The sequence below is a fragment of the Chiloscyllium punctatum genome, chromosome 30 (assembly GCF_047496795.1).
Source record: "Chiloscyllium punctatum isolate Juve2018m chromosome 30, sChiPun1.3, whole genome shotgun sequence".
NCBI classification, from domain to species: domain Eukaryota; kingdom Metazoa; phylum Chordata; class Chondrichthyes; order Orectolobiformes; family Hemiscylliidae; genus Chiloscyllium; species Chiloscyllium punctatum.
In genome coordinates this window covers 16,256,171-16,270,446 of record NC_092768.1, presented here as the reverse complement: position 1 = coordinate 16,270,446, position 14,276 = coordinate 16,256,171, and the positions used below count along the sequence as shown (strand labels likewise).

Below are 14,276 nucleotides of genomic sequence, written 5' to 3'. Positions count from 1 at the left end.
CCCTGCCTCCACAATTGCTGCTGGCAACGCATTCCATGCTCTCTCAACTCTCTGTGTAAAGAACCCGCCTCTGACATCCCCTCTATACTTTCCTCCAACCAGCTTAAAACTATGACCCCTCATGTTAGTCATTTCTGCCCTGGGAAATAGTCTCTGACTATCAACTCTCATTATCGTGTATACCTCAATTAGATCACCTCTTCTCCTCCTTGTCTCCAATGAAAAAAGTCCAAGCTCAGTCAACCTCTCTTCATAAGATAAGCCCTCCAGTCCAGGCAGCATCCTGGTAAACCTTCCCTGAACCCTCTCCAAAGCATCCACATCTTTCCGAGAATAGGCTGACCAGAACTGGATACAGTATTCCAAGTACGGTCTAACCATATGCTTTCTTAACAATCCTGTCCACTTGTGTGGCCATTTTAAGGGATCTATGTACCTGCACCCCAAGATCCCTCTGTTCCTCCACACTGCCAAGAATCCTATCCTTAATTCTGTACTCAGCTTTCAAATTCGACCTTCCAAGATGCATCACCTCGTATTTATCCAGGTTGAATTCCATCTGCCACCTCTCAGCCCATCTCTGCATCCTGTCAATGTCCCACTGCAGCCTACAACAGCCCTCTATACTGTCAATGACACCTCCAACCTTTGTGTCATCTGCAAACTTGCTGACCCATCCTTCAATCCCCTCATCCAAGTTATTAATAAAAATTACAAACAATAGAACCCCAAGGACAGAGCCCTGTGAAACACCACTCACCACAGACTTCCGGGAAGAATATTTTCCTTCTACTACCACTCGCTGTCTTCTGTTGGCCAGCCCATTCTGTATCCAGACAGCTAAGTTCTCCTGTATCCCATTCCTCCTGACCTTCTGAATGAGCCTATCATGGTGAACCTTATCAAATGCCTTGCTGAAGTCCATATACACCACATCCACAGCTCGACCCTCATCAACTTTTCTAGTCACATCCTCAAAGAACTCGATAAGGTTTGTGAGGCATGACCTGCCCCTCACAAAGCCGTGTTGACTGCATTTAATCAAGTCATGCTCTTCCAGATGGTCATAAATCCTATCCCTCAGAATCCTTTCTAACACCTTGCAGATGACAGACATGAGACTGACTGGTCTGTAATTGCCAGGGATTTCCCTATTTCCTTTCTTGAAGAGAGGAATTACATTTGCCTCTCTCCAGTCCTCAGGTATGACTCCAGTGGAGACTGAGGATGAAAAGATCTTCGCAAGTGGCAAAGCAATTGCACTTCCCATTTCCCAAAGCAGCCGAGGACAAATCTGGTCTGGCCCTGGCGACTTGTCAATCTTAATGTTTGACAAAATTTTCAGCACATCAGCTTCCTCTATCTCTATCCATTCCAACATGCACACTTGCTCTTCAAAGGTTTTATTCACTACAAAGTTTGTTTCTTTCGTAAAGACAGAAGCAAAAAACTCATTTAGGGCTTCCCGTACCTCCTCAGACTCCACACACAAGTTCCCTATGCTATCCCTGATCAGCCCTACTCTTTCTTTGACCATTCTCTTATTCCTCACATAAGTGTAAAATGCCTTTGTGTTCTCCCTAATCCGTTCTGCCAAGCCTTTCTCCTGCCCCCTCTTGGCTCTCCCCAGACCATTTTTGAGCTCCTTCCTCGCCTGCCTGTAATCCTGTAGAGCTGAGCTTGACCCTAGCTTCCTCCACCTTATGTAAGCTACCTTTTTCCTTTTGACGAGAAGCTCCATCGCTCTCGTCATCCAAGGTTCCTTTATCTTACTACTTCTTGTCTGTCTAAGAGGGACATGTTTATTCATCACTCGCAACAACTGTTCCTTAAACAGTCTCCACATGTCTATAGTGCCTTTACCATGGAACAATTGCTCCCAATCCATGCTTCCTAACTCATGTCTAATCGCATCATAGTTTCCTCTTTCCCAATTAAATATCCTCCCATTTTGTCTAATCCTCTCCTTCTCCATAGCTATGTAGAATGTGAGGCAGTTGTGGTCACTATCACCAAAATGCTCTCCCACCACAAGATCTGATACCTGCCCCGGCTTGTTTCCAAGCACCAAGTCTAGAATGGCCTCTCTCCTTGTCGGCCTGTCAATGTACTGAGTTAGGAAACCCTCCTGAACACACCTTACAAAAACAGGTCCATTCAAATCTTCTGTTCGAAGGAGGTTCCAATCAATATTGGGAAAGTTAAAGTCACCCATTACAACAACCCTACTACGTCCACACTTTTCCAAAATCTGCCGACCTATGCTTTCTTCCATCTCCCTGCTGCTATTGGGGGGCCTGTAGTAAACCCCTAATGAGGTGACGGCTCCCTTGCTGTTCCTAATTTCCACCCATACTGACTCAGTAGGCAGCTATTCCTCGACAATGGAAGCTTCTGTAGCTGTGATACCCTCTCTGATTAGTAGTGCTACACCCCCTCCTCTTATCCTCCCTCCCTATTCTTTTTAAATGCTCTAAACCCTGGAACATCCATCAACCATTCCTGCCCCTGAGAAACCCATGCCTCTGTTATGTCCACAACATCATAGCACCAGGTACTGATCCATGCTCTAAGTTCATCACTTTTATTCCCGATACTCCTTGCGTTAAAGCAAACACACTTTAACTGATCCCTTGGTTCCTTCCCTGGAAAATCCTTCCCACTAGCTGGTCTACCTCTTGCTATTACCTCATCTGCTCAACTCTCACCTCCGGTATACAGCTCAGGTTCCCACCTCCCGCCATACTAGTTTAAACCCTCTCGAACTACTCGAGCAAACCTTCCACCCAGGACATTGGTCCCCTTCCAGTTCAGTTGCAACCCGTCCTTCTTGTACAAGTCCCACCTTCCCCAGAAGGCATCCCAATTATCTACATATCTGAAGCCCTCCCTCCTACACCAGCTGTGCAGCCACGTGTAAAGCTGCGTCCGCTCCCTGTTCCTTGCCTCGCTATCTCGTGGCACCAGCAGTAAACTAGAGAACACTACTCTGTTTGTCCTGCTTTGCAGCTTCCATCCTAACTCCCTGAAATCACTTTTTATATCGTCAATCCTTTTCCTGGCTATATCATTAGTGCCAATATGTAACACGATTTCTAGCTGTTCGCCCTCCCCTTTCAGAACCTTATACACCCGTTCGGAGACGTCCCGGACCCTGGCACCTGGGAGGCAACAAACCTTCCGGGAATCCCGATCCTGACCACAAAATCTCCTGTCGATTCCCCTAACTATCGAGTCCCCTACCACGAGTACTTTTCTATTCTGCCCCCTTCCCTTCTTTGCCACAGTGTCAGGCTCAGTGCCAGAGGAACTGACTGCTATGGCTTTCCTCTGGTAGGTCATCCCCCCAGTAGTATCCAAAACGGTGTACTTATTGCTGAGGGGCATGTCCACAGGGGATCTCTGCACTGTCTGTCTGTCCCCTTTCCTCCCCCTAACTGTAACCCATCTCTCCTTGTCCTGAGCCTTAGGAGTGACCAACTCCCAGTAACTCCTCTCAATTACCCCCTCAGCCTCCCGAATGATCCATAGTTCATCCAGCTCCAGCTCCAATTCTCTAACACGGTTTTCAAGGAGCTGGAGTATGGAAGGGCAAAATGTGGTGGTAGAAGCTTGGAGGGCCAAAGGAGCTGTTCCTGTACTATATTTGGTCTAAGAGAACAACTAAAGCTTATCCAGCCTCTCTTCATCGTTAAACAGCTCCATTCAGGCAACCCCTAGTGAATCTCCTCTGCACTGTTTCCAGTGCAACCACATCCTTCCTCTAGTGTGGAGACTAGAACTGCACACTGTACTCTGGATGTGGCCTAACTAAAGTCCTGTACAGCTCCAAAATAATCTCCCTCCTCTTATAATCTTTGCCTCGACTGATAAAGGCAAGTGTCCCATTTGCCTTCATAACTACCCTATTAATCTGTCCTGCCACCTTCAGGGACCTGTGGACAAACATCCCAAGATCCCTCTGGTGCTCCGAGCTTCCAGTGTGCTGCCATTACTGAGTACTGCATTGTTTAGTTACTCCTTCCAAAGTACATCATCTCACACTTTTCAGGGTTAAATTCGATCTGCCACTAATCTGTCCATCTGACCAATCTGTCTGTATCTTCCTGTAACCAAGCACCTCCTTCCTCACTGTCAATCACCTGACCAAGCTTCATGTCATTGGCAAACTAACTTATCATATTTGCAGCATTCTTATCAATATCACAAGCAAGAAGGAACATAATACTGATCCCTGCCATACATACCTGGGAATAGACAACAGACAATAGGTGCAGGAGTAGGCCATTCTGTCCTTTGAGCCTCCACCACCATTCAATATGATCATAGCTAACCATCCTTAATCAGTATCCTGTTCCTGCCTTATCTCCATAACCCTTGATTCCACTATCCTTGAGAATTCTATCCAACTCTTTCTTAAATTAATCCAGTGACTGGGCCTGCACTGCCCTCTGGAGCAGAGCATTCCACACAGCCACCATTCTCTGGGTGATTAAGTTTCTCCTCATCTCTGTCCTAAATGGTCTACCCCATATTTTTAAGCTGTGTCCTTTGGTTCGGCACTCACCCATCAGCGGAAACATGTTTCCTGCCTCCAGAGTGTCCAATCCTTTAATAATCTTATATGTCTCAATCAGATCCCCTCTCAGTCTTCTAAACTCAAGGGTATACAAGCCCAGTCGCTCCAGTCTTTCAGTGTAAGGTAATCCCGCCATTCCAGGAATTGACCTCGTGAACCTACGCTGCACTCCCTCAATAGCCAGAATGTCTTTCCTCAAATTTGGAGACCAGAACTGCACACAGTACTCCAGGTGTGGTCTCACCAGGGCCCTGTACAGCTGCAGAAGAACCTCTTTGCTTCTATACTCAATCCTTCTTCTTATGAAGACCAGCATGCTATTAGCCTTCTTCACTGCCAGCTCTACCTGCATGCTTACCTTCATTGACTGGTGTACAAGAACACCCAGATCTCTCTGTACTGCCCCTTTACCTAAATTGATTCCATTTAGGTAGTAATTTGCCTTCCTGTTCTTGCCACCAAAATGGATAACCACACATTTATCCACATTAAACTGCATCTGCCATGCATCTGACCACTCGCCTAACTTGTCCAGGTCACCCTGTAATCTCCTAACATCCTCCTCACATTTCACCCTGCCACCCAGCTTAGTATCATCAGCAAATTTGCTAATGTTATTACTAATACCATCTTCTATATCAGTAATGTATATTGTAAAAAGCTGCGGTCCAAGTACTGATCCCTGCTGTACCCCACTGGTCACTGCCTGCCATTCCGAAATGGATCTGTTTATCACTACTCTTTGTTTCCTATCAGCCAACCAACTTTCAATCCAAACAGCCTTTTACCTCTCTGTCTCCCCCCACTAATTTTGGATCCAACTCGACAAGTTACCCTGAATCCCATGTGCCTTTATCTTCTTCATCAGTCTTCCATGTGGAACCTTGTCAAAGGCTTTGCTGAAATCCACATAAATCACTTGAACTGCCCTACCCCATCTACACACCTGGTCATCTCCTCAAAAAAATTCTATCAAATTTGTTAGGCAGGACCTCCCTCAGACAAAGCCATGATGACTATCCCTGATCAAACCTTGTCTCTCCAAGTGGAGATTAATTGTTTTCCTTCAAAATTTTCGCCAGTACTTTCCCTATCACTGATGTGCGAGTCACTCGTCTGTAATTTCCTGGTTTATCTCAACCACCATTCTGGTGTTATATAATTCTAACATTCGATGAAATGTTTTACTTTGAAACCCAATTTACTGGTTTCTGATTGGCATGAACACACAGATTTGAATTCTGTTTGAAAATTGATCTCTTATGTCCTGAGTCGATAAAATGTGGAGCTGGAGAAAGCACGGTAGGTCAAGCAGCATCAGAGGGGCAGGAGAGTTGACGTTTCAAACAGGACCCTTCACCTGGACTGGTCCTGCCCGAAACATTGACTCTCCTGCTCCTCTGATGCTGCTTGACCTGCCGTGCTTTTTCCACAGTTTATCAACTCTGACTTTCCAGCATCTGCAATCCTCACTCTCTCAACTTAGCTTTAATTAGCTCAGCTGTGATTTATTAAACATTTCAAAATCTGAAGCTTATTCAGATGATTGTCTTCTGTGCCAACTCTCGCTCAAAACAATCCAAATCTAATCTAAAACTTTCTCAGCCTAACCCAGTGAGCCAGAAGAATGTCAAACCAAAGTTGGGCCTATTTTAGATCTGAATCATATTTCTGATTTCTGTATGTTTGTAAGTGTAACTAATTGACTTTACATTGTTGAAAAAGAAACAAACTGTCAAAGGTTGCACTTTGAGAACACTAAGAATTATACTAATAATCAATTTAGAGTTATCAGTCAGGCTTACAATGTATTCTACTTCTGCCTACTAGAACATACATATTCAGACACAGAGTCCTGTCTCTACATACAGAAAGAACATGTTCAAGCATTGTGATTTTTCCACTTAGATAGACTTGAGGGAACAACTATTCCCTGGTGTGCTGTCCATGCTATTGACCTCAACAAATCAGTCACCTTGCCTTTGGGAATTTAAAGGAATATTTGAGAAATAATTGTTTGTGATGTAATCCCTATGGAAACATCTGAGCCAGAGTACCCTTGTCAACCAATTAGTTACGTTTTCTTATGTGGTACAAATTGTTGCTCCCTTTGAGATTTGGTATTCATGAGATTCAGTCCTGATGAGTGCAAGACAGAATGCTTCAACAGCATATGTCTTTTTTCAGCTAAGTGCCAAATGACTATGATCTACTTTCATGACAAAAATATTCTGTATTTTTTAACTCAACCAACATCATAATTACATCCCTTTTTTCAGTGCCTGTTGCTGTGATATTCTACAAGTTCCAATCAACAAACTCTTGCATCTCACTGCTCCAAGAAGGAAATGTTGGAAAACAAGTGTATTTAGAAAGGAGATGGAAAAAGGTGGTGGGAGAACTAGCAGTGAAAGAATGCAGGATCTGTGTCAATCTGAATTTGATAAGATATGATGAGGAAATGAGAAAATGACAATGGTATTGGATTTCACGTACTGTGCTTTTCGTACAATCTGCGAGATAGTTTTCTGTCATTGTTGATCCCACTTTAGCAAAATAAAGTTATTCATAATCAGATTAAACTTATTATCTTAAAGGGAAAAGTCCACTTCAAACAGGAGCTGATAAAGAAAATAGCCAAAAGTTTGAGGCAGGTTTTTTTTTGCTATTTATCACAGTCATATTGTTTTGATTTTCAATGGATTGTTTAATAAACACTACCTGTTGTAGACTGATCTTGTGTTCTTGCTTCTAGCATATCTGTGTTTGTTTCTCATTTCCAGACTAGAATCCATTACATTCATTCCATTGATTATAATCGCATGTTCCTCTTTTACTTGTGAGCTGTAAATATCTGGACACAATTGGGTTGACCATAACCTAACACTTATTGGCTCAGAGGTTGTTCAAGAATGACTATAGACAGCACATAAAGTAAGTGATCCTGACAACAGCAACCCAGTCAGTTCTCAATGGAAGAACTCCAAACTGTGGCCATAACAGTGGTGTATCTGCATTTGGTTGAATCAGGGTCATGGATGAGGATTCGAGATGACAGGTGAGTATTTAAGATAATGGGTGAGGATTTGGTGTGACAGGTGAGGATTAAAGATGATGGGTGAGGATTTAGGATGAGGGGTGAGTATTTAAGATAGCTGGTGAGGATTTGGGATGAGGGGTGAGTTTAAGATGACGAGTAAGGATTTGGGATGATAGCATTGTAGAATCAAAGAATTTTACAGTATAAAAGGAGGCCATTTGATCCATTCTGTTAGCATCAGCTCCCTAAAGAGCTACCTCGCTAGTCCCACTCTCTAGCCCTAACTTTGTGCTCCTCTAACTTCATCACTTTCAAATATATATATATTCAGCTCTCTTCTGAAATCTCCTGTGGAACCCACTTCCATCACTCTCCCAAGTATTCCAAATTCTAACAACTCTCTGAGTAATGAAGTTCCTCCTCATCTCACTCCTAGCTCTCTTGCTGATAATCTTAAAATTGTGACCCCCCCCCCCGTTACTGATGTGCCAATTAGTGGAAACAGTATATCCTTCCTTACTCTGTCAAAGTTTTTCCTAATATTGAACATCTCAATAATGTCCCCTCTTAATCTTCTCTGCTTCAAGAAGAAAAAGCCAGATCTCTCTAATTTTTCCTTATATCTAAAATCCCTCATTCCTGATATAATTCTAGTAAATCTCATTTGAACTGTCTTCAGGGATTTAACATCCTTCTTTAAATAAGATGCCCAGAACCAAACACAATATTCTGAATGCAGTCTGACCAATGATTTGTAGAGGTGTAGCACATCTCCTATACTCCTTTACTCCTCTCAAAAATGTACCATTGAGCCTGTATTGTTTCTCCATGTTTCTTTGATCAAGTGCATTACCTTACAATATGCTGCTTTGAACTTCATCCACAGATGTCGGACCATTTGGTCAATTTGTCAACATTCCTCTGAAGTCATTCAGCATCATCCTTACAAATCACTATTCTTCTTAGTTTAGTATCATACAAAGAACGAGAACAAAGAAAGTTACAACACAGAAACAGGACCTTCGGCCCTCCAAGCAAGCGCCAATCCATATCATCTATCTAAACCTGTCACCTATTTTCTAAGGATCTGTATCCCTCTGCTCCCTGACCATTCATGTATCTGTCAAAACACATCTTAAATGACGCTATTGTCCCCGCCTCTACCACCTCTGCTGGAAACACATTCCAGGCACCCACCACCAATTGTGTAAAGACCTTTCCACACATATCTCCCTTAAACTTTTCCCTCCTCACTTTGAACTCATGATCCTTAGTAATTGAGTCCCCCATTCTGGGAAAAAGTTTCTTGCTATCCACCCTTTCTATACCTCACATGATTTTGTAGACCTCAATCAGGTTCCCCCACAACCTCCATCGTTCTAATGAAAATAATTCTAATCTACTCAACCTCTCTTCATAGCTAGCACTCTCCATACCAGGCAACATCCTGGTGAACCTCCTCTGTACCCTCTCCAAAGCATCCACATCCTTTTGGTAATGTGGCGACCAGAACTGTATGCAGTATTCTAAATGTGGCTGAACGAAAGTCTTTTACAACTGTTACATGACTTGTGTATCGTGTGATTGATTAAAAGTTTAATTGGTTAATTGAATAAGACCTACAAAATTACTAAGTACCTACTAAGTACTACAAAATTATTTAATACATAAATTGCAAAAGTTAGTTAAATAAGTAGTTATGACTGGACTTGTGATGTGCTGTAGCTGTATGATGTGGGAGCTGGCTGATTCCATTGTGAACAGCAGTGACCACATCTGCAGCAAGTATTGGATGCTGGAAGAACTCCGGATCAGAATTGATGATCTGGAATCTGAGCTTCAAACTCTGCGGCACATCCGGGAGGGGGAGAATTACCTGGACGCTTTGTTTCAGGAGGCAGTTATACCCGGTAGATTAAGTAATTCAAACTCAGTCAGTGTTCAGGAATAACAGGGTGTGACTGTAAGTGAGGCAGGTAGGGGGATTCTGAGTTCAGGAGTGGAGGAGCCTCAGCCCTTGACCTTGTCCAACAGGTATGAGATTCTTGCTCCCTGTATAGATGAAGGAAAAGGCTGTGGACAGGATGAGCCAGCTGACCATGGCACCATGGTGCAGAAGGCCATTCAAGAGTCAGGGAGCAAATGGACAAGTGGTAGATATAGGGGATTCTATAATTAAGGGGACAAATAGTATCCTATGCAAGCTGGATTCGGAGACCTGCATGGTGTGTTATCTGTCCGGTGCCTGGGTGCAGAACACCACAGACTGGCTTGAAAGGATATTGGAGCAGGACGGAGAGGATCCAGTTATTGTGGTCTGTATTGGGACTAATAACATCAGCAAAACTAGGGTGGAGGATCTGTTTGGGCATTGTCAAGCACTAGGAAGGAAATTGAAAAACAATCCTCAAGGTCCTAATCACTGGATTACTGCCTGAGCCATGTGTCAGTTGGCATAGGGATAAGAAAGTTAGGGAAGTAAACACATGGCTAAGAGATTGGTGTGAGAAAGAAGGATTCCATTTCATTGGGCAATGGCATCAGCTTTGGAACCGGGGTGGGGGGTGGATCTGTACCATTGGGACAGTCTCCATCTGAACCGTTCTGGAACCAGTGTTTTGCCGAAAAAAGATAAATACAGTAGTCAGTAGGACTTGAAACATCTGAGCCGGGGGTGGGGGAAGAGAAAGGGAAAGCAATAGGGAGTATGGAGTTAAATGGAAAGATAGGTGTCAGATCTCGTGGTGAGAGAGCACTTTGGTGACAGTGATCACAACTGCCTCACATTAACTATAGCCTTGGAGAGTGAAAGGTGCAGTTACCGAGAGAAGATATTTAATTGGGGAAAAGGAAATTATGATGCTATCAGACAGGAGTTGGGAAGTAGAGACTGGGAGCAATTGTTCCACAGAAAGGGCACCACAGAAAAAGGCTTGGCAAGAAGGATTAGGGAGAACCCCAAGGCATTTTACTCATATGTGGGGAATAAGAAAATGATCAGGGAGAAGGTAGGGCTGATCAGGGATAGCTGAGGGAACTTGTGCGTGGAGTCTGAGCAGATAGACGAAGCTCTAAGTGAGTTTTTTGCTTCGGTTTTCACCAAGGAAAGGGAACTTGTTATAAACGAAAACTTTGAGGACCTGGGATACAGTCTTGACCAGATCAAGATTGATGAAGTTGATGTGCTCGAGATTTTGGAAAACATTAAGATTGATAAGTCCCCAGGTCCAGACCAGATTTGACCTAGGCTGTTCCAGGAAGCAAGAAAGAAGGTTGCTAAGCCGCTGGAGAGGATATTTGCCTCCTCACTCTCCACGGGAGTCGTACCGGAGGATTGGAAGGAGGCGAATGTTGTTCCTCTTTTCAAGAAGGGTAATAGGGAAATCCCTGGCGATTACAGACCAGTCAGTCTTACATCTGTGGTCAGCAAAATTTAGGAAAGAATTCTGAGGGATAGGATTTTTGACTATTTGGCAAAGCATAGTGTGATTAAAGGCAGCCAGCATGGCTTTGTGAGGGGCAGGTCATGCCTTACAAATCTTATTGAGTTCTTTGAGGAGGTGTCAAGACAGTTCAACGACGGTTGAGCAGTGGATGTGGTGTATGTGGACTTCAGCAAGGCATTTGATAAGGTTCCCTATGGTCGGCTCATTCATAAAGTCAGGATGTATGGGATACAAGGAGATTTGGCTATCTGGATTCAGAATTGGCTGTCTGACAGAAGGCAGAGAGTGGTTGCAGATGGAAAGTATTTTGCCTGGAGGTCAGTGGTGAGTGGGGTCCCACAGGGCTCTGTTCTTGGGCCTCTGCTCTTTGTAGTTTTTATAAATGACTTGGATGAGAAGTTGAGGGGTGGGTTCATAAATTTGCAGATGACACAAAGGTTGGAGGTATTGTTGATAGTATTGAGGGCTACTGCAGGCTGCAGCGCGATATAGACAGGATGCAGAGCTGGGCTGAGAAATGGCAGATGGAGTTCAACCTGGATAAATACGAAGTGATGCATTTTGGAAGGTCGAACTCGATTGCTGAATATAGGTTTAAAGATAGGATTCTTGTGTGGAGGAACAGAGGGATCTGGGTGTGCAAGTACATAGATCCCTCAAAGTTACCACCCAAGTGGTTAGGTTTGTTAAGAAAGCATATGGTATTTTGGCTTTCATTAACAGGAGTATCGAGTTTAAGAGCTGTGAGGTTTTGCTACAGCTCTACAAGTCCCTGGTGAGACCACACTTGGAATATTGTGTCCAGTCCTGGTCGCCCTACTATAGGTAAGATACAGAGGCTTTGGAGAGGGTGCAAAGAAGGTTTACCAGGATGCTGCCTGGACTGGAGGGCTTGTCTTATGAAAAAAGGTTGAATAAGCTTGGACTTTTCTCTCTGGAGAGAAGGAGGAAGAGAGGAGACCTGATCGAGGTGTACAAAATAATGAGAGGAATAGATCGAGCCAAAGACTTTTCTCCAGTACAGGTTTGACTGGTAGAAGGAGTCATAGTTTGAAGATATTAGGAGGAAGATAAAGGAGATGTCAGAGGTAGGTTTTTTACGCAGAGAGTTGTGAATGTATGGAATACATTGCGAGCTGTGGTGGTGGAAGCAGAGTCATTGGGGACATTTAAGCGACTGCTGGACATGCACATGGAGAGCAGGGAGTTGAGGGGTGTGTAGGTAAGTTACTATATTTTACATTAGGATTAAGTCTCAGCAGAACATCGTGGGCCTAAGGACCTGTTCTGTGCTGTACGTTTCTATGTTCTATGTTCTGTAAGCAGCAGGATAGCATGTGTGCAGGTGGATTTAAGCTCGAGGCAGACGAGGAATGCAGCAAAGAGGAAGGATAACTTAGGGCATCTTACGATTTCCAATATCTCTAATAATGATAACTTAGCATTAAGGCACTTTACCTGAATGCTCTTAGTAATCATAACAAAGTAGGTGAATTAATGGCACAAATCATTGTGAATGATTATGCTGTGGTAGGCATCACAGAGACATGGTTGAAGGGGTTTCAGGACTGGCAGTTAAAAATCCAAGGATTTACAACTTATTGAAAAGACAGGGAAGTGGGAAGAGGGGGCAGTGTTGCCTTGTCAGTTAGGAATAAAATTAAATCTATGGCGCTGAATGACATAGGGTCAGATGAGTTGAGGAACCACAAAGGCAAAAAAACCATAATGGGAGTTATGTGCAGTTGTCAGGACCAGGACCAGGAAATAGAGAGGGCATGTCAGAAAGGCAAGGTCACAGTGATCATGGGCGACTTCAATATGCAGGTGGACTGGGTGAATAATGTTGCTAGTGGATCCAAATAAAGAGAGTTCATGGAATGCTTACAGGATGGCTTTTTGGAACAGCTTGTGATGGAGCCGACAAGGGAGCAGGCTATTCTGGACTTCACGCTATACAAGGAGCCAGGCTTTATAAATGATCTTAAAGTAAGGGAACACTTCAGAGGCAGCGATCATAATATGGTAGAGTTCAGTCTGCAGTTTGAAAGAGAGAAGGCAGCATCGGATGTAATGGTGTTACAGTTACATAAAGGTAATTACAGGGGCATGAGAGAGGAACTGACAAAAATCAATTAGAAGCAGAGCCTAGCGGGGAAGACAGTAGAACAACAATGGCAGGGGTTTCTGGGTGTAATGGACGACATAGCACAGAAGTTCATTCCAAAGAAAAGAAAGATTATCCAGGGAGGGTTTAGAAAGCCATGGCTGACAAAGGAAGTCAGGAAATGTATCAAAGAAAAAGAGAGATCCTATAAAGTGGCTGCCAGCACTGGGAAATCAGAAGATTGGGAAGACTACAACAACAAATAGAGGATAACAAGGAGAGAAATACGGGAGGAGAGGATCAAATATGAAGTGAGGCTAGCCGGTAATATTAGAAATGATAATAACAGTTTCTTTCAATGCATAAGAAACAACGAGAGGCAAAAGTAGACATTGGGCCATTCCAAATTGATGCAGGAAGGCTAGTGATGGGAGATATGGAAATAGCTGAAGAAGTTAATAAGTACTTTGTGTCAGTCTTCACTGTGGAAGACATGAGTAATATCCCAACAATTAAGGAGAGTCGGAGGGCAGAGTTGAGTATGGTAGCCATTACAAAAGAGAAACTGCAAGAAAAAGTAAGAGGTCTAAAAATTGATAAATCTCCTGGCCCCGATGGGCTACATCCTAGAGTTCTGAGGGAGGTGACTAAAGAAATAGCAGAGGTGCTGACTGTGATCTTTCAAAAATCACTGGAGTCAGGGAAAGTCCCAGAAGATTGGAAAATCACTCTTGTAACCCTTTTGTTCAGGAAAGGATCAAGACAAAAGATGGAAAATTATAGGCCGATTAGTCTAACCTCGGTTGGAGGTAAAAGTCTAGAAGCATCGTTAAGGATGAAAATTCTAAATTCTTGGAAGCGCAAGGTCGGATTAGAACAAGTCAGCATGGATTTAGTAAGGGTAGGTCATGCCTGATAAACCTGTTAGAATTCTTTGAAGAGGTAACAATCAGGTTAGACCAGGGAAACCCAGTGGATGTTATCTCTCTATATTTCCAAAAGGCCTTTGATAATGTGCCTCACGGGAAGCTGCTGAGTAAGGTGAGGGCCCATGGTGTTCAAGGTGATCTACTAGCATGGACTGGGGATTGGCTGTCTGACAGA

The 14,276-nt window shown here is 43.5% G+C and overlaps 1 protein-coding gene across 2 annotated transcripts in view; it reads left to right on the top strand.

Moving 5' to 3' along the window:
* The window catches only part of LOC140455211 (uncharacterized), a 128,786-nt gene extending 121,537 nt beyond the window's left edge, over positions 1–7,249 (top strand). For both annotated transcript variants that reach the window (XM_072549931.1, XM_072549929.1), the window contains one exon: positions 6,859–7,249. The gene's annotated coding sequence lies outside the window, so the exon portion shown is untranslated. The remainder of the gene's footprint in view (positions 1–6,858) is intronic.
* Positions 7,250–14,276: the final 7,027 nt, after the last annotated feature.